Genomic DNA, 20505 nt, shown 5'->3' with positions numbered 1-20505 from the left:
TGGTAACACAAAGGGAGAATCACACAATTGATAAAAATCACCGCGCACCAGCGTGTACCGCATAGAATTCGCGAGATACCTTGCCCGATAAAGCTTTCGGTTATCAGCGCGCAGCGCTCGGAGCTGCGATTTAGCCTTCAAGAGGCACGCGAAACGTTGAAAAATGAATGTGGGAGGGCGCGGGAGAAGCGCCTTTTTAATTTCCGTCGAGAAGGTCATTTCGTACAATGATGACGACGATGGGGTGCCACCCTTTGTAACGCACGTCTTTGAGAAGATTAAATCGACGCTCGAAGCACATCTCGCGCACGAGCGCTCGAATTCATTTTCCATCAACGGGTCGGTCTCGATTTACCTTTCGACAATCGACATTTATATCGTCTTTCAGAAGGGCGATAATTATTTCAAACACAACGGCAGGAAGTCATCCGTGCTGATACATACGAAAGCTACGTTGCAAAGAATTTTTTCAAGCGCGCTCTCTTTTCCCTACCGCGATTCATTCGTTTCATTTATTCTCTCTTGTAACTTCCATAAAAGCGCGACTCGTCTTTCCGCGGTTTTTCAATTTTCAAATACATTCACGATAGTATTATGATACCATCCTTCTTTATTTTTGTACGGCTGAATAAAATAACTTGAAAACATTCGTACTTTAACATACACATTTTCATTTAACTATAAAATCGGTTCAAAATTATATATTACATTTTCATACACATTTTAACAATTTTATAATAATCGTTTAACGTATATATGACCCATCCAACACAAAAGCTTGCAACGACATTGCTACAACATTGCAACATTGCATATTGCAGTGTAATGTTACATAGATATTGCAGAGACATTATTTTACAATTTTACTTTAATATAATGTTGTAGCAATATTATTTTAAAATATTGATACAATTATGTTTGTAATATGTATATTGTTTCCTCATCTCACTTTTATAGTTTACTAGAAATGACAAAACGCGCGCTTCGCGCGCGTAGCTTGTAGTAGCATTGTACGTTTTTAAGAATAAAAAGTAATTTATTACTCACTGATACGATTCGCAACAGCAGAGTTGTACATCGTTAACTATATATGTTAAACTGTAAAAATACAAATATGTATATCATTATTATAGGCTAATTATGTAAAATCGAAATTATTGTATTAAATATACTTTATGTTTTATATTTTTTTAAATAGGTATTTATTATAACAATTACATAGAACACTGAAAAGTCTTCCTTTTAAATATAAACTCACAAAATTTTATACGTATGGTTTTGTCTCTAACACTTACAGGTATTCGAATTCTCGTTTGAATCATTTGAGTAAATAAAATAAAAACACAGAACAGATGCTTTATTTTGCACAAGTAGCAAATTACATAAAAATGTAACACACTTACCTCACCATTTCTCCGCCGTTGCCCGATGCCTCTCAGGCCTCCGCCTCCTCTCAGATTTTCTTGTTGCACTAACACATCACCCACTCGCGAAAATCATCGATCGCGCGAAATTTCCAGCACTCCCGTACGCGATGTAAAATACCGCGAAACGCACGAAATATTATTAACAAATATCGCGTGACTTTCTGTCATACAAATTACTCAAACTAACAACTTGCACTTTTGATTCGGAAGAATAGGATAATGGATAAATCACTTTTGAATTGGCGATATAAAACGCAACGCGAGCACCGGAAGTATAATCTGCGATAAAGAAGTAGTTATTAGTTTGCACATAACGATATTTTACAATCTTTGTCATTCAATCTAATTCTCGAAATAAATTATGTGAGCAAAATTTCCAGCGATAAATAGTTGTTATTAATTGCAACATTTAATCGAGATCATTTTCGGTTACATGTACATAATGTAACAACGTGCAATAAGCGACTTTTTTTTACTCCCTGCCCGTTCGAGTTACGAAAAACGACAAAGCGAATTACAACGCGAACGCCGAAGTCGCACAAATTTTCTCTCTTTTCCCGAAAATGGAACAGATTACACGAAATCGAAAGATAATTAAAAGCGCGGTGCATAAACGAAATGTAACCGCGATAAAGTACCACGGTTTACATTAATATTTTAGATGAGTTAGTCTCGTGAAATATCTATGTATACGTTGATAAAGAGCCGTCGCCTCAACATGCAATTCGTTTCTCATTACAAGTTGTAGAAACTTAATAATTAATCGAGGAACGTTACTTGTTACTAATAAAGGTGTGCAAATCAATAGCGTTTTATCCATACATTTATCGCGATCGAGTTTTGGAAACCGATAACGCAAAAGTAATACCACGCACGGGAGCGACTCTCGCCACTGCTTGCCGGCTCGACGTTCGGCGAGCGAGTGATAACTCGGCGACCTTCAGGTAAACATTGGCCCGCGTAACGTCGTACGATACCGCGCCGATAGAAAAACAACAACGAACGTTGAGAATTCGTTGTCCCGGTCACGAAATTGAAAATTCTGTACTTAATATTTTACATTACTTTGTTCCGTGACTGTTACTACGTTTTGCGTATCATTCTGTGGACTTTACGGTTCTTCACACACTGCCGCGAAAATGTTGTTAGCTCTTTTTAAAATCCGGAATTTGTTCATAATTTTTTTCTTTATTATTAATATGAATATACACAATTATTACCTATATTATATTGCTATATTGCTGAAACCTTGCTGTGCTGTATGGGGAGCAACATATGACATGAATAATTCAATTTGTCCAAAAATTCATACATGTCTTATTAGAATAAAATATAAAGAATTATATATGTTTATTTTATTACTTAAATAAATCGTGTGCTAACTAACATACGTTTCTCTTTCTTGACATTTAATGAACTCTTATATACGTATTATCTTAAGAAATTCAGGTTATTATAAATTTAATGAATTGAATTTTACTATATTTTAATATAAAATTTTTTACAAAATATCATTTATAATTACATAGAATATAAACATACATCTTACCACGTGCGAGGATTAACAACAACGTTCTCTTATTCGCAAATAATTGGTTCTTCTTTGATCAATTTCGGGGTGCGTTGTGGGATATCGTACACATTGCATTTTTAAGTGACATCAAAGCCCAGAATCGACACAGGTATGTCGCATCGCTGATACTATGCGATGACATCGAGCGCGCGCATTGCACCGGAGAAACATTTTCCCCGATCGCAATTCCGAGATCGATAATGCGCATAAATCTTGGTGCTCGTATCTCAGAGAAAGCGCGGACATTTGACGTTTAATTTTTTCGTACGGGAAAAGCGAAGATGAAATCAAAGCTATTCGGTAAATTTCTATTATCCCGCCGATAAATGCATGCATGTGACAGTTTTTATATGAAATAAATAAAATGTAATAAATGTATCGCAGAATTTTTCTTTACGTTTGATGTAAAAATATATAAAATCAAAGAGAGGTATAATGTAACTCTGCGGCATTTGTGTAAACCACCTAAAGAGAACCCTCTATAAATAAAATTAAAACACGAAACTGTACAAGTTGAACAAGAATTTGAAGTATTAAATTGTACAAATATTAATTTTTCATCCTAACTTTAAATCCATTTGAATTCGCAGCAATAAGTTATATTTTTGAAATAATGATTTCAATTCTGATTTAATTACATAATAATTTTTTCTCCTTTATATGTTGTGCAACCTCGATAGTTAAACATGTCCGTTATCAGAACTATTCAACTCGATTGTACCGTTCTCTCCTCTTTTCTCGGGAATACATCATACATTTGAATCTCGCTTTACTCGTTCTTCTACGAGTGGTAAATAACTCCTTTTCCCTTAACTGATTTTGTGACGGCGCCAGACTTCTTTACGACGTTCGTCTTGCCTACGCGAAGATTCATCTCGAGGGGCGATTTCGCTCTTTGTGGGCGACGCTTACGTCGGCTGAAGAGGCAACACTCGTACCCCGCGATATTCGGTACGTCGCGACGAGGAACGACGTATATAAAAGTGTTCTCGATGTGAAAGCATAAGTCGGCCCCTCGCGACAGTAAGTTATCCTTATCTCGTGTCGGCGTAGACTTCGACGCGATAGAAGTCGTCCCAGACTGGCGCCGTCAGTTCTACACCGGAAACATACAAACGACAGAAATTTGTCTCTATCGTCGGCCAAGAGAATTGAGTTTTGATTTTTATTACGTCATATTCTCGCGACGTAATAGCTTGAAATTTACAGCGTCAAATTTTCCTAAATATTAGTCAAAGTCCCCTATTACGAGATAGACTTCTAATATGAGATACCAGGTTTTCAACGTCGAAATACAATCACGAGTCTTTTCTCGCAACGATTACAGGAATTTAACGATGAATTTTCCACTGAACAAATTTTACTCCAAGGGAAATAAATTTAAGATGGGACCAACAGATGCCTATTAATTTAGCAGAAACTTCACTATCTTATATTAAGAGTCTATCTCATAATAAGAGACTTTCCTCTACTATCACAGTCCATATTTGTATTGGTATTGTTATTATTCGATATTATTATGTTTTCAATATCTATTATCTATTTAGTGTATTGAGATATACTCATAATATTAATGTAAACAAATCTTTTCTATCCGATTTAAAACATGCTCTATATAAAATAATTTGTATTTATACCTATCCATATATTTTATTTTTGAGAGCAATTAAAAGCTGCACGGTCACCGTCCCCGATAAATCAGCAATGAATGATACAGTGTTGCGCATTATCCTTGATTGCGTCGTGTCGTACCACTGTTTTAACGAAAGATAGAATGTAATATTATTTTAATTGATTAACCGAGGCACACGCTGTGTGTTCCCTATTAGTGTATATGTTATTTACATCGCGCGTGTTATTTGCTAATTAAGATTAACGGGCGCGTGTGCACGGTAAACCCGGCCTATCGAATTCACTTAATGTAACGGCCGATATTTACCGGCCGTGTAGTCATAATTGAGAGTGTATGGAAAATAAATTTCGCGTACCTATCAAAGAGAAATCGGGCGCATTCGTTTGGTTTACCTGCAAGAATTTCCATCGATGCGTTTTAATACGCGAGAAATCCGATTTGACAAATTTCGCAAACTTCATCGAATGCAATTCAGAGAGCGTCGATGCTTTACGTCACACTTTTTCAACGATTTTACCTGAACGAGTAAAAAAAGACACAAATATATATTTAAAGGCACTCTTGTAACATTTTTCTTTCTACAATTTTAGTCAAGAATATTTTTTCTAACGTGGTTATTCTCTTTTACAGTGATTGTGAGTTGCCAAAATGAGGAATCCAGTAATGGAATGTTTCCGCTTAATAAAGGTAAGATTTTTGTCGCAAATTCTAATATTGTCTATGTAGAATCTGTTAAGGCACTAGAGAAATTGTATAAGTTCTTGTTAAATTGAAGAGTCTTTAAAATAACTTCCTATCGATCTTCCGACGATATTGAACGACTAAAGGAAAGAACAATAGTGCAACGGATGTCTTTACACGGTTTCGAGCGATGAAATTAGTTTTCTGTCGCGTAGGTAGATTCGAGACGGTCAATCCTCGACGCCGACACGTCGCCCGCATTATGAAACCGCGTTTTTCTTCCCCGTTGATCGAGCAAGCTAATCAGTGACGGATGCGATTTACGATGAATCGTGAGGTGTGCCGCTACACTCTGATTGCCGCGATAACGATTTCTCCGACCGCCACGCTAATTGACGCCTCGGATCCGCCGTCAATGGGATCTTGTTCGTTTATACGAGCGACGGGGCGATTTCGCGTTAGTAACATGATAGGCATCTACTTCTTCAACGGTCGCATGAGGGTTTTCGGGGGTTGAACGATTTATCACGTCTTTGTATGAGGAATGCGAAGAGGGAGAGCAAATATTTATATTAAGCGTAAGGTCGTAAGATAGATGAATAATAATTTCATATTTAATTTACATTGGCAGGTTATATGTCATGAATATTAATTATTAAATATTTAAAGATTAGTTTCTTCAAATTGCCAGTATAATACTAAAATTGCAAATTTTATTCGATCACAGCTGGCCACATTTGTTAATTTATCTGTCAATGCAGACAATTTATTGCGAACAATGTTCTGCATTGACAGATAAAGTAACAAATGTGGCCAGCTGTGGTGGAATAAAATTTGGAATTTTAAATATTAATCTTTTCTTTATTTAAATATTTAATACCATTAAACTGTATATTAATATAAAAGTCATTGTATCCGATATGTCGTTATAAAAACAATTGTCTAGAAGAGCTAATTTGAAATGAAATATTCTTTTTGATTTGATTCAACGAGCTTAACGTTAAGAGCATTTTGATATTTACTGCGATTCTCTTTGGTTATGACGTAGCCGTATTTCCCGATTAGTTTTGAAAACTATTACTGTGGAAGCAACGAACCAGCGTGGACGACTACGCCGGGTTCGATTTAAAAACTTTCTTCGTTTCGGAGTTTTCCGCTCGATCATAACTTTACGTATCATTGAACAGGTTCTTTCCGTTATTTCGTAAGTATTACGCTTCTCGTTCCCTTAGAACGAATAGCCCCAGATGAAATTTATAGCCATCGCAGAGAATGAAGCTAAACACCCGTACCATATCGTTTTTACCATATGTCCAAACAACCTTTCCTTTATTTGCTATTTGATAGAAACCTTCTTGCGTTCGGTTTATCGCGACGCCAAAATCTGGTAGTAAACTATGGGGCGGAAGATCAGCGGATATTACCTAAAAGAGATTTAACACACCAATTAAATAGTGTTCAGTTCAAGTAGCACTCATTACTTCTCACTAAGATTTCGAACTTACGTGTCCAAATTTTCCGGCGATTAACTTCTTGTTGGCTACGAATGTTACAAACGTTCTTTGATCTTTTGAAATATATCTTATATTATATTTGAACAGGAGGGCGTTTTATTTCTCTGACGTCGATTTATATCATAATAAAACGTACGTCGAAGTTGATTCGCCTGCAAGAAAGCAATACATATAGCTTTCCGCGATCGATGTGAACTTTGGTTTCTACCTTTGAGATATTTTTTTTATTTCTTCTTTTACCCTCCCCCCTCTCTCTCTCTCGCTCGCTTAAATCGTCCATTCGATTGGTCATAAATCACAAGATGCCCAAGTAACGAGGAAAGGTAAATCTTTATTGATTTTTGTTGTGAATTGAAAGCTCAGATTAAAAGCTTAGCAAAACAGGAAAATTTATCCTTTGCGCGTGATTGTATGCGAAATTATTATGTGTAATAAATATCGCAATTGTGCACGTGTATTTATTATTTTTCGTCCTACGATTTATAAAACTATAGGTAAATTAGATTTTTGTAGTTAAGTTTAACTCTTTACGGGGTGACCTCTAACTTTCCTTTTGCATGCAGTTGAAAAATTTGTGTTAAAGTTAATGCATATTACATGTCCCAAACGGTCCACCCAAAGTTTTGTGTTAATTTAACATAATATGGATACGTTAAATGAGCACACTAATACTCTGTTAATATTTTCACGCAAAATAAATGCAAATCTCAAAATAATGTGAAATAAATTTTGTGTAAAATTAACATGTTTGTAATGACAAAATGAATTTAAAAAACGTAATTTTTACATTTTACAGACGTAATTAGTGAAATGACAGTTCGAAATCACTCTCACTTATGTGTTATGTATAGAATAGAATCTACATTTTATTCCGTAAATTTTAACAGATGAATCTTGTTATTAATAATATAGATATTGTGTAAGATTAAAAAATAAATACACGTATTGTTTTAACATTTCTTTTCAGTTATTTTAATAATTTTACATTTGAGGTCAATCAATTAACACAAGAGCAATACGTTAAATTAACACATAAATATGTTAAACATTTAACACAAAAATTTTCCAACCGTGTTTGAATAACATGAGAGAGAGAGAGAGAGAGAGAGAGAGAGATCGTTAAAGGGGTATCTGTCGTCGATCTCTTAAAAGATTCGACGAACGTTGCAATCGATAATATGGTTAACGTGCCATGGGATAAAAATTGTAAAAGAAGTAACGAATAATAATTATATTTTCATGAATACGTTTTTCGAGCAAAATTACGGGAGATCTTGTTCTCCAAAAATAAATCTTAAAAACATGCCTTGCTTTTCAGGGTGAACTATTTAATTAATTCCAAATTGAAAAAGAATTTAATAATCTGCGTATAACAGTTGGACTTTTAATGTACACACTGTAACAATCAGATTACAGCATGTTCTCATTAAATTACAATTCAAGTAACGATATTTTCATTGCGCGTTCAATACATTTTCAATCGGCAGACGCGCGAAATGAACAATTATCTTAGACAGCTAAGGAGTTGATAAAAAATAAATGGCGAAATGACAACGCGGCGAGCCAGTAATTTGAGTCGAAATTTGGGATACACGCGTACACACATACGCAAAATATCCGTCGTACATTTGTCTCGATACGTTGAATACGTATATACATTTCGTAATGGTCTTACGATTTGATAAAATACATGGCGAAATTACAACACAGCGAACTAAGGCCTGTTCTTTATTACTGCACTACTGAACTAGTGCAATAAGTTAAAATGAAATATATTACCTCTCATTCCAACTCATTGCACCAGTGTGCACTAGTTCAGGAGTGCAGCAATAAAGAACAGATCCCTAGTAATTCGAGTCGAAATTTGGGATACACGGGACGAACGCACACACACGCAAAATACCGGTTGAATATGAATTTCGATAGGTGAATATTTCGTGACGTATGTGTGTGTGGTATGCGGCGTCGGCGGCCGGCGCTCACTTGTTTACATCGGCGGCCGGCGCTCAGTTGTTTTCGCCGGGGTACGGCGGTTACGCGCGACCTCGTCATTCCGTGGGAGAAGCTCGGGCTCGGCGGACGGCGGCGCGTGCCGCTCCGTGCGTCGCCGTATTATCGTCTCTCCAGATACGATTATTCCTTTACGGTAACCACAATCAGCGATTGTAAGCTCGCACGCTGTACTTGCTTCGCTCGATGACTTATATCGCGGCGCTGTAGAAGCCAGTAGACGAGGTTTGTCCAAACAGTTATACGCGGTTTGAGCTTATCCGACCGGAGTAGAGAATCGGAGCGAAGAACGAGCGAGTTGCGTCCGGGCGGTTTCGTATCTACGACAACAATTGCGTAGTCGACGCTCGTTCCGTGCGGTTCGAATACATTTACGTTCGGTGCTTTCGGATTCTTCGCCGAACGCAACTTTTTCGTCTGTCTCGTGTCGAGAGCGCGGAGTCTCGCGGTAATCGGTTTCGGGCGCGAGCAGTATACGGGCATTCGGCATAAGTTTTCGGATACGTTGGAGTCGCGGCGCACGCCGTGCTCTAGCACGCCTCAAGATTATCTCGGTTACGGTCGCGCATCGAGACTCGAGTCGGCGAGGCGGACGCCGGGAGCCGCCATCGTTATTGAGTTATTCCTCCCTGAATTGCTCGCGGAAAGACGATTCGCGCCTCGTTTTTAGTGTTCAGCGACGTGAATCGTTTATCAATAACGCGTGTAGATTAACATGTAATATACGTTGAGATACAGAGCGTGGCGAAATTTCATAGAATACTCTCGTTGCTCTCCAATCGGAATTGTCGTTGTTAACTGCGTTCGCGCGGCGTCGGTGTGAAGTTGGCGGCGCTACGTTGAAACTCTTGGGCAAGTAACGGTAATGTCGCGGTTCGTGTCCGCGTCGGGCGGTATCGCGACGCGTTTGCTGAGTAACTAGAGTCGTAATCGTCGACGGTTGTCAAAGTCACATCGATATTTGTCATATAAACGTGACGCTCGTTCATTTCTTGGTCCACACGTCGGCGAGGCAGGGACTGTAACTCCTCGACGTTGCATCCTGCGATTGTGCTCGTCCTTTCGTCACCTACGTATTACGAGATAACGTTCTTCATTGCGAGCATAAATTCATAGAATATTTCTTGTTGCTCTCGAATCGGAGTTGTCTTTATTAACTGCGTCGCGCGGCGTCGGTGTGAAGTTGGCGGCGCTACGTTGAGACTCTTCGGCAAGCAACGGTAATGTCGCGGTTCGAGTCCGCGTCGGGCGGCGTCGTTCGTATACTTGCTCCCACGCAATGAAATAAAGTGCGTATCGCGTCTTATTGTCGGGAGTGCCGTACAAAGTATCGCGCGATCGTAGTAAACTTGGAGTTCGCGAGTGTGTGAGTGTGCATTTGTGAGTGCAACGAGGGAATCTGAGAGGAGGCGGGGGTCTGGGAGGCATCGGGCAACGGCGGAGCAAACACGAGGTAAATATAACCTAATTCATTCATTCATTCTCTCATTCAGATATTATCTCGTACTTGCGGGCATTAATCATTTATTCTCTCTATTCTCGTTTACTTCGTTTGATACATTTGTGTTCGTGAAATTTTTAAGGATTTGTTCAAAGAGACGGCGATTTATTTCCAAGAGGAATTAGCTAATTGTTTTATCGCGTGTCTACTTGAACGCGAATAAAAAGTTCGAAGCGCGCAATAACAATTTTCGAAAAATACTAATTATTTCGAGCGTTGTAATAACTTGAATTTATTTGTACGTTACAGTTCAGTGCAGTGTTTACTCCGCTGGCGCACATCGTATCGGTGAGTTAGATAATTTTTTAATCCGAGACGACGGATCTATCAAAATTGTTTCATCTACGAAAAGTACAAATTATTTGAGATTATCGCACATATAAATATGGATTATAAAATTTTATATTTCCATTGTAAAATGGATAAGCTTACGGTTTGACTGTATGTCGCTTGACGGAAAGTAGAATGATAAATATTTCGTTAGAAGAATCTATTGCGCAGATTACTTTAGTATTAATCGATTGATTGCACTAAAATATTTATTATATTAAGGCGCACGATTTTGAAAGATCCATATTTACGCACTTATTTCTAGAAATTGGATACGAACCTTATTTGTATAAACTAAAGACGTTTTTACGTCAAGCAAACTCCGAATCTGATGAAAACGTACACAGAAAAATTTGTGTTCAACATTTGACACAAAAGTTTTAACCGGCATTTTGTTGAACGAGAAAAGACAAATTTTCCACCTGTGTAGAAAATTAAGAAATTTATTGAGCAAATGAAGTAAAGTTGTATAAGACAGGAACGAAAGATTGTTCAGGATGAAAGTGCAGCGCGCAATCAATAGGCAATCGTCTATCGCTTATCAATACGCGCACTTGGAAGCACAGATTAATCGCGGTGCCTTTCAATCAATCACGATGCAGGGAACAGTGCCGGCTAATGTTATTCATGAAAGCGGGCGCGCCGGTAAATTTCCCGGGGATTTGCCGACGTCGATAGCTCTTTTAATTCGAGTTTGCAAACTCGCAACAAGTCGGCGGCACCCGCCGGCCGCGCTAAGCCGCTGCCGTCGAGCTGCGCAGACGGCTTGAGAGAAAGTTGAACCGGAAGTTGAGGAGAAGGGTGACGAGGGGGACAGGATAAACCAGAATATGGGGGCGCAGGCGGAAATGGGAGAGACAGGGTACAAGGGGGGTGTGAAATGGGCAAAACGCGACGGTGGAAATCTATCGGTGGCAGGAAAGGGGGGGAGTGGATTTGTGAATGTCCCCGCGCTTCGTTGTCTTGCAGTCGAGTGACGTTAAATAAGTAAGCGAGGGTGTCTGTAGAGAGGCACGTTTCGACCCCGGGCGGTCCCCGGCGCGGCGGTGCCGGTCGTTTCCTCTATTTTTCAGTTCGGTACTGCAAGTACGGGTTGCATTATGCAGCCCGCAGCAGACGGTGCGACGCGGCGTCCCGTGGGACGTCCCGACGCGTTATTTCGGTACCATTCCGCGTCATGGACCCGCCAGACGCACGAGGTCCCTCTCGCACGATGCCTTTGCAACCTGCAGGGGATGAAATCGATAAGTTAGGATCTCGATTATACGTACGAAAAGGTTATCACGTGCTTTACTTAAAGCATGGATGTGTCGTATTTACATTTAATTAAGTACACTTTTTATCCGGGCGGCTACACTGATAAAATAATTTTTTTAAACTAAGTAAATAGATTTACTTAAAATTATTTTTTTACTGAAGTAAATATTTATTCTATTTAAATGAAAATATCAAATTTCAAGTCAATCTGTGCATTATATAAATAAATTAATTTAAATCATTACATTTTCTACATTCACCTAAAGATTTCATGAGATAGATAATGCTATTTATTAAAAATGAAACCATTGTTTTTGCCAAATAAATCCAATTTTCTTCGCTGTAAAACTTATATCGTAGTAAACATTTTATAGAATTAAAATCAAATTTTTTAAATTTAAAATTATCTACTGTTTGATATTTAATAAATACTTGAATTAAAGTTTGTTTATTATTTTTTAAATTTAAGTTAATAAGCTATTAGGAGCCGCCTAATAAATAATTTTCTTGAGTAAAGTAATATTTTTTGGATCAAGATATTTTTTATCAGTGTAGCATTTGGCATTTTTACGCTATCATTTCATAATTGTTTTTAAAATGTATTTTTTGATTATATATTATATATTCCTCAAATCTATTATTTTACGATACGATTGCTTATCGTGTATGCAATTCTTTTTATATCCGGATTCACGGCTACTGTCCTTTTGTTTGAATTAAGCATTTTTATCTTTAATGTATAAGAAGTTAGGTATACCGGCAAATGAAATCGTCTTGTATATTACGAGCAGATATAAAAGTATGAAAAATGTTTCTGATATTTGCATTTTCCGCAGTCCGTGATTATTGAAACGTGCAGAATTCGCGCGATTCCAAGCATCAAAGTGCGCGCGTCCGGTAAAGAAGTTCTCATATTGTTCACGCGCGCGAGAGAGAGAGAGAGGGGGGGGGGAACGGTCGCGGCGTAACAATTAAATCTTCCGAATTGAGGGAGAAAAACGAAGGTGAAGGGACGAAGAGTGGTCGGTCATTGCGAGTCTCTCACGAAACGGTTTCGCTCGCAAAGCGCGGAGGAATATGACGTTCAAATTTCTCTCTAATTCCGGCGATGACGGCGGAACTATTTTAAAGAGGATTACGCGTAATTCCTGCTTCGGTAGGGCGTAGAACTCGGCGCGCGCGCGCGGGAGATCCCTTCCGCCTTTCGGTAAAGTGGGATGCATTATGCTGCAAGAATATTCGCGAGACTTTGAAATTCTCGCTGCTCTCGTAAATCTTTGTCGGACTGCAGGCGTACGAGAAGCTTAAATATTTAAGCTTAAATATTAAATATTTGTTAAAGAGCATTCTAATCGGAAATAAAAAGGAAGGTTACGATTCCACTGCGTATGCTAAGGAGTGATATGAATCGTATAAAAAGGTCTGCTATTTATTTAAGTGCACTGAGAAAAAGGTCCGATTAAATATCATCGGATAATCCAGTTACACAATAACAAACGGATGTATCCGATTAAATTGTATATCCGATGAAAAATGTGATCGGTTTTTCAATCAAATTTCATCGGATGTATCCATAATTTAATCGGAAAAATTAACCATGGGACACACTACTTGATTAGTTTATCCGATGAAAATTTTTCTCGGTGTACCTGCTTGCGAATATTTCATGAAAATCTCCACGTAATGCAAAGTGTCGCAAATTCCGTGAAAAGGCGAGGTAGTGGTTTTAATAACAAAAGTATTTCTTTATCTCTGACAATTTGGCGCCAAAACGCGAATCTATCCGATAAAAGAGCAACCGCGAAACACGTGAGGTCTGAATTTCCGTCCGTAGTGAGACGCGATTTATCGGCCCGACGCAGATTTGTTTAAACAGAAAACACGTGAAATTGCACGCGTAAATCCAGTTTACCCGCGTAGAATCGTTGGGTAAGACAGTCGGATTCCAAAACGAACGCGTGACGAGCACATCGAAGGGTAAAGCGCATCCCAAACGAGATTACATATAAACGGCGCGTGCCGAGATGCCGCGGCTCACAAAGTTCGAACGTAAAATCGTACTCGACGACGCGAAGAAGTTTCGCGCTAAAGGCACGGCGGTAGTCCTTTCAAATTGGCCAAAGTGAACGACGCTCTTGGGATCTACGGCGTCCCGGAATAAGAAGAGTTCGAGAACTCACCGCAGAAATCGGCTGATTCCGGTCCATATTTCTCAGAAGTCTCCCCGTTGAAGATTTAAAAATACTTATTGCAGTAAATAAAAACATGTGATTTTTACAAAAAACTTTTCGGGGGATCAACGATTTTTATATATTTTTAATAATTTTGTCTTCACAGCAAAATTCGACAACAAGTGACGACGCGATAGTCAATTTTAATTAATGATTACCAGCAATTAATAACTAATAACTAAAAATAAATAATCAATAGTTAAAGTTATAAACAAAATGGAAATTAGCTGATCTCTGTAACTATTTTATATACATATACAATAAATAACGAGTAATAATTTAGTACCAAGAAAATGTTTCGTTGCTTAGTAGAAGCTATTTTACTTTCAACGTATTGATATCTGTAGAAAAAGGGACATGTTTAAATATTGTTTCACTCGTGTGATCCGTAGACCTTTCAATTTTCCGTTGATCTTACCGCAAACCGGAAGTGTGCCTTTTAATCGTCCCCATTTCGCACAATGCGGTCCAGTTTGCCGCGTGGAATGCAAAAGGACCGGTGGCGTCCGCAGCGAAAAGTGTTTGCGAGAGCTTTTTAATGACTCGCATTCGGCCAGGTCTAATTATTTGCGGGGCCCGCAGGTTATTCCGGGCGTTAAAGCCGAACGTGACTGGACTATGGGACGTTGCCTTTCACGGGACGAGTTACGCGATTTCGTGAAATTTCGCGAGATCCTCGTCTGCTTTCGCGATTGAGTCTATTCGTCGACTAGTTCCTTTGCAAACCTTCATCAAGAAATATCCTGCGTCCGTGATCTTCATCAGCGATAGCACATAAGCTCAAAAATTTATAAAATATGAATTAAAATTTATATAAAGGTGAAATTTCAAGTGCATTTGTCATCTTGAAAAAAAAACGAACAAGTGATTTATAAAAGTATCTTATAATTAATTAACAATTTTTTCCCTTGTAATATTTAATAAACTATATTGTGTGTTTCTTTCGGAAGGATAAAAAATTCCTTGGTGAATGTTTCGCAAATTTAATTAAGGACATAAGGAGATGACGGTGTGCGTGTAATGGTGCTAAACGCATCGTTGTAATTTGTTATTAAGAGTTCAGTCGTGATTAAAAGGTTTCTTTCGGCTTGAAGCAATACTGACTTTATCTGGGAATTAATTAAAAATTCGCGTATCTTCTTAAGAATTTCTCGGCGAAATATTGCGTTCTGTACCTCGCGTTTGTGTGCAGAATGAAGCTCGCTCAGCAATATTTCGATAAGCGAAATCCGGACGAATGAAGAGCTACAGTTCGGTTCGCAAAAGAAAAAAAGAATGTACATTTAATCATTTTTATTGTGTGGTCCATTCGCTCTTAAAAGAAGTTAAATTTAAAAAATTTACGTAAATTTATATGAAATTATTGATTACATCTGCGCACATGTGAATTTGTGAACGCATAATAGACGTGAATATAACTGAAATGCTTTTTCATTAAATTTTTAGTAGATTTTTTTTATCGCGTAAGAGATTTCAATTCTACTGACATTTTACAAATTATATACATATAGCAATATTGCACTTTTTAAATTTCATTTTGAGATGTAATTTCGTATCACGTAAATCCTTCATCAAAACAAAAGTGTATTTATTCGAAATATGTTTATTAAGTTGTATATTCGTATTTTGACAGTAAACATTTACGTTGTCAAAATTGAAAGTGTTTTTCTGACATAAAATGAGTTTTTTTACTTGCTTCGTTTTTCTCTCTAGCCAGGTTTAATTTTTCGTCGTGGCGAAACGGCCAATTCGTGTCACTTCCGCGACAAATGGAACCAGTTCGGGAATGATTCGTAACAAGTTATTAGTATGTATTACGCGCGCGCGTTAGTTTATCGCGGACGGGCCGCCGCGCCGTAGAAAAGACAGACCGCGTTATTTTTCAGGCCGCGCATCGACTGCTCGAGTATAAATCGATGCGAAATTACTGCAAATAACGAATGCGGGGCCTCGGTCGCCGGTACTGCCAGTTAACTGGCCGCCAGCACGAGGCACTTTGCATAATATTTGGATCGCGTAACGAGACTGAATAAACTTGGTGTCGGAGGGTCGACTCGGTGACATTCCCCATACCAATTGCGCCTCGCCGATGGCGACATCGTCGAGCGTCTTCTCGGAGTGATATATTCTTGAAAATCCTCGCGCGACCTATATTTCAATTCTTTACCGAATAATCTAAAAGAAATAAAACAGTTCTCCGATAAAATCATTTCTAGTTGAAGCTGTTCTATAAATTTTACAATTTCTATTCTATAAAAGAAGTCTTACACAAGTGATACTTTAAAAACAAATTTTTTTAAATTAATTAGAGCTAGTCTTTTAAGATAAAATGTAAGCTAAAATGTTTGCAGAGATTATAATTTGGAATTATAAGCGATTAAAATTTGCCAATAATTTTCAGAATATGCTACTGACCATATGAAACATTTATATTTAAACAGAATATATCACGCGAGGGGGAAACCGCCGAGGGCATTGTGGTGTACAGATTTGCGGCATTACCGGGCATTACTAGGCATTTTTGGGGTATTAGTGTGGGCATTAGACCTTGCTGGGGCATTATAAAGATAAAATAAGATAGATTAAGATAAAACAAGATAAATAACATAAAATCAGATAATAAGATAGAGTAATGCCCACTGGGCATTAGTTGGCATTGGTGTACATACAAGATTTTGGTCAGCGGTTTTTCCCTCGATATCACGTATGTATTATATGAGAAATTACCTAAATATGTTTATAGTAATATCATTTTGTGAGAATCTTATTACGTAATGAAGCCTTTAAGCATTCGACTTTATAATATATAATAGAATAAAATAAAATATAAAATAGTAAACAGCGGTTTTAAACCTCTTTCCCGTCCCTTTGGAGGGCGGATAATTGTTAGCTATTATTATCAGATATCGCATAATTAACGGGGGGGTTTTATGATTGTTCAAACCGGAAGACGAGGTTTCTTTAAAGATTGCGCACGTATCTGCCTTTCACGAGGGCTCGCTCTGAAGGTGTAATTTATCGATCATCCGAGTTTTCTCCCGCCCGCAAAACTTACGTTAAAGTTGTCGTGCCTGTTTATGCAAAGCAGCCCGGGAAACTGATCCTATATTCCGCATATACAGTAGCACTTTAGGCACTAAGTCTCTCCAAGCGAGGGGGAAAGAATGTAAGTCACCCAGGCTGGCAATGAATTTCAAGTCTACGCCGTTGCGTAACGTCGGTGTATGAGACCACGGTAAAACTCGTTGCATCACTCGAACAAGTGGCCTGAAGAATATTTTATCGCAGTTAAATTGTTTTGTATAAAATATGCTGCATTTCATGCATCTTTATTTATATTTCAAATTTAATATAATATTAATGCTTTAAGTTCTGATTGTCCCGCCTTGAACTGCATAATGTAGCACGTACACAATTGGCTCGTGGCATTCTTTCCCATCTCACGGTGTATATTGTTAAAATTGAAAAAGAATATACAAATTGGAGAAAGTAAAGGATAAAGCTTTGTCAAAATCTGCATTATTCCTCGCGCACAAAAAATTTAGAAAATTTCATAAATAACATAATTTAAGCCGTGCTTGTTATTCGTTCGTTCGTAGTGTATGCAGTTGAAGGAATTCGGACGCACCTGCCATTAATGCGCCCCTCAAATCACCTCCTTTCATAGAGAGGTGTATGTATGAGATACGTAAATCTTAGCAGAAACGATCCGTCTTTTTCGTTTACCCGTATTATTATCTCGACGCGTATCCCAAGCCTTTATTTGTCATACGCCCGGTATGTGACATAATTCGTACGCCAGCCCGCAGAAATATTATCCGGCCGAAAATGATTTCGCCCGGGAGATGATATATCGCGGCGCTCGTCGACGAATTCTCCGTTTTCGCGACATCATTAATTTGCCTCCCGCAGAGCCATCGATCACAACGAGTTGTTCGACACGAATATTCGACTCGCCGTGACATTTTGAGGAAATTTGCGCGAATCGGGCTTCTTGAACGCCAATAGCTCGCGTAATATTGTCTATCTTTCCTTTCGATTTGTCCGAATACACCAAGTAATTTCATAATTACATCTACACCCACAGAAAAAAATTCCGGATCCAATGCTATTACACTTGAATGTATCATAAAATAGGACCGATATAGCGCCAATCATATTTGTTATAGAGAAAGGAATATTTTTATCTTAAATAAAAAATTCTAAAATAGAGAACACAATGATAGTATATGTATCGTCTTTTGTCGAATATTGTGGTGCCAATTTCGTGCGTTGTAAGATGAAGGGAAATTTTATTCTAAACGCAAGAATATATAAACTTACACTTATAAAAGTTACTCTTGTCTCAATATAGCAAGTCAATCTTTTTTAATTCGATAGAGGAGAATAAGAATTATTGATTTTATTTTGATAGCGTCTTATTTTTATACTAAATGAGGTTGTGAGAAATATAAATGTGACAAGAATATTTTTTGTCTCAGTAACAAAAATCCTTTCTGAGGGTGTACAAAAAAAGATGATATATGTAATATAGTAAAAACTAAAAAAGAAAATAACGAGAAAAACTTGACTTTTAAAGTTTCGGAAAATTGCTTCAACTGTTTTGTTTCACGCGATACAAGGTATCTAAATTTGATCCGACGTTAGAATGAATAGAACAGAAAACAGTGTAGCATAAATTTTATATACGTACATCTCTCTCAGCGGATGGAATCAATGACTGATTGCGCGCTCGACCGTCCGTGGCTCTTATTAATTTGCTTTCGTTCAGGATCAGCATGTCGGTTACAGTTGAACGGACATAAATCTACCGGGGTTGATACGATGAGGAAGGGAGGGTAGGAAGGTGGAGCGGTAACCCTTATCGGTGTCGGTAGATCGATATCACGGGCCAGGTAACCTACCCCGTTAACAAGGCAATCAGGGATAGTTTCTCGATACCGCACGAGCCGGGGTTAACTTAATTAAGGGTTGTTCTACGATTGCCGATTGTACCGATTGCGCGAGTCGGCTACATTTACCGGCTGTGTATAATACATATATATATGTATATATGTATTTATATATATATATGTGTGGATGCAATTCGACGCATCGGCCTCGTACAGCCTTTTCGTTAGAGTTGGAAATGTTTAATGCGCTATATCAAGATGGTGGGATTTTTTCAACGTTTATTAGAAGCAAAAAAAGGGGAAAGATGAGAAACAAAGGTTAAATTAATTTACATTTATTTTGCGATGTTAAACCTTGAAAAGTTCATGTTTCTTGCGTTTCTATGAAATTGATAAGTACTCAATATTGTATACAATAATAATGAATTAGCTACAAATAATTTGTCTATGAAATAAACTGTGGCTAATACATGTTCCAGATAATCACATTATCGCAGTTTAATTTTAATAGCAAGATTTATATGTAGGTACAATATGTATGTGTAGAAGAGTGTAGTGTAAAAATTATAAGCGGATTAGTTAGCTATTTGCTAATGAAAAACGGTTTAAATGTCTAGCAGGAATAGAATGAAAAGCTAAAGAATAAATTTCTTCGCCCCTAACGATACTAAATGTATGAAAATAATAGTCGCTCGGTAAAAGCGTCGGATAATAACGGAACTTTCCTTTGAGTAACGAGTAGCTCCCGGTATTCAAGTTCCATTTATCAGAATTGTAGCAAGCGAGGCGCTTGCATTTCTAACAATTCTTTCTGACACACCGCTACATCGCTTCAGAGTTAAACGGGATAAAGAATGCCGATTATGAAACTATAAAAACTATCCAATTACATTGAATCAAAATGTTGGCACTACCTTCATCGCTTTGAAATGAAAAAGTAGCGTACATTTTTCTGTATTTCTCGAAAGAAAGAAAGAAAATGCTAATCCTCCGAAAACTTGTGTATCTCTTAACAACTCAATTACTTTTGCTATAACACTTTTCTAAAACGCGGTGCCGCTATTTGGTACACCGCTTTTCTTACGGCTTCCTATTCCTCTTTTCGAATTGGGCCAATAGAAGAACGGGACTCATTCTGAGATTCTCTTGAGTTTTATCCGGATATTCTTTTTCACGTCGTCGACGAGCGCCGAATAGCGCGTCGAAATTGCCTCCTTTGGAAGACTGGAAGACTTTCGGAAACAATGAACCGATGGGGTTCAATGGAGCCTGGCTTAAGGCACCTCGAACCGTTCTGAAGAGCGATTTCGATTAACCGTAAAAGCATTCGGTGTGCATACACACGTATTCACGAACCGGTAGCATACAGACTCACTCATTCACGATGAAGAGAGAAACGAGGGGCAGGAGAGAGAAAGTAAAAGAAGGAATGGGCAGGAGAGGCGTATGCAACGAG

The 20505-nt window shown here is 38.0% G+C and overlaps 1 protein-coding gene across 1 annotated transcript in view; it reads left to right on the top strand.

Moving 5' to 3' along the window:
- The first annotated feature begins 10274 nt into the window (after positions 1-10274).
- The window catches only part of LOC105566294 (protein vein), a 462793-nt gene continuing 452562 nt past the window's right edge, over positions 10275-20505 (top strand). The window contains exons 1-2 of the mRNA XM_012020192.1: positions 10275-10291; positions 10589-10627. The gene's annotated coding sequence lies outside the window, so the exon portion shown is untranslated. The remainder of the gene's footprint in view (positions 10292-10588; positions 10628-20505) is intronic.

Source organism: Vollenhovia emeryi, unplaced genomic scaffold (genome assembly GCF_000949405.1).
Source record: "Vollenhovia emeryi isolate VEMERY1.0 unplaced genomic scaffold, V.emery_V1.0 DF939145.1, whole genome shotgun sequence".
Lineage (NCBI taxonomy): Eukaryota > Metazoa > Arthropoda > Insecta > Hymenoptera > Formicidae > Vollenhovia > Vollenhovia emeryi.
Note: the sequence above shows the minus strand (reverse complement) of the source record. Positions and strands in the feature narration are given on the sequence as shown.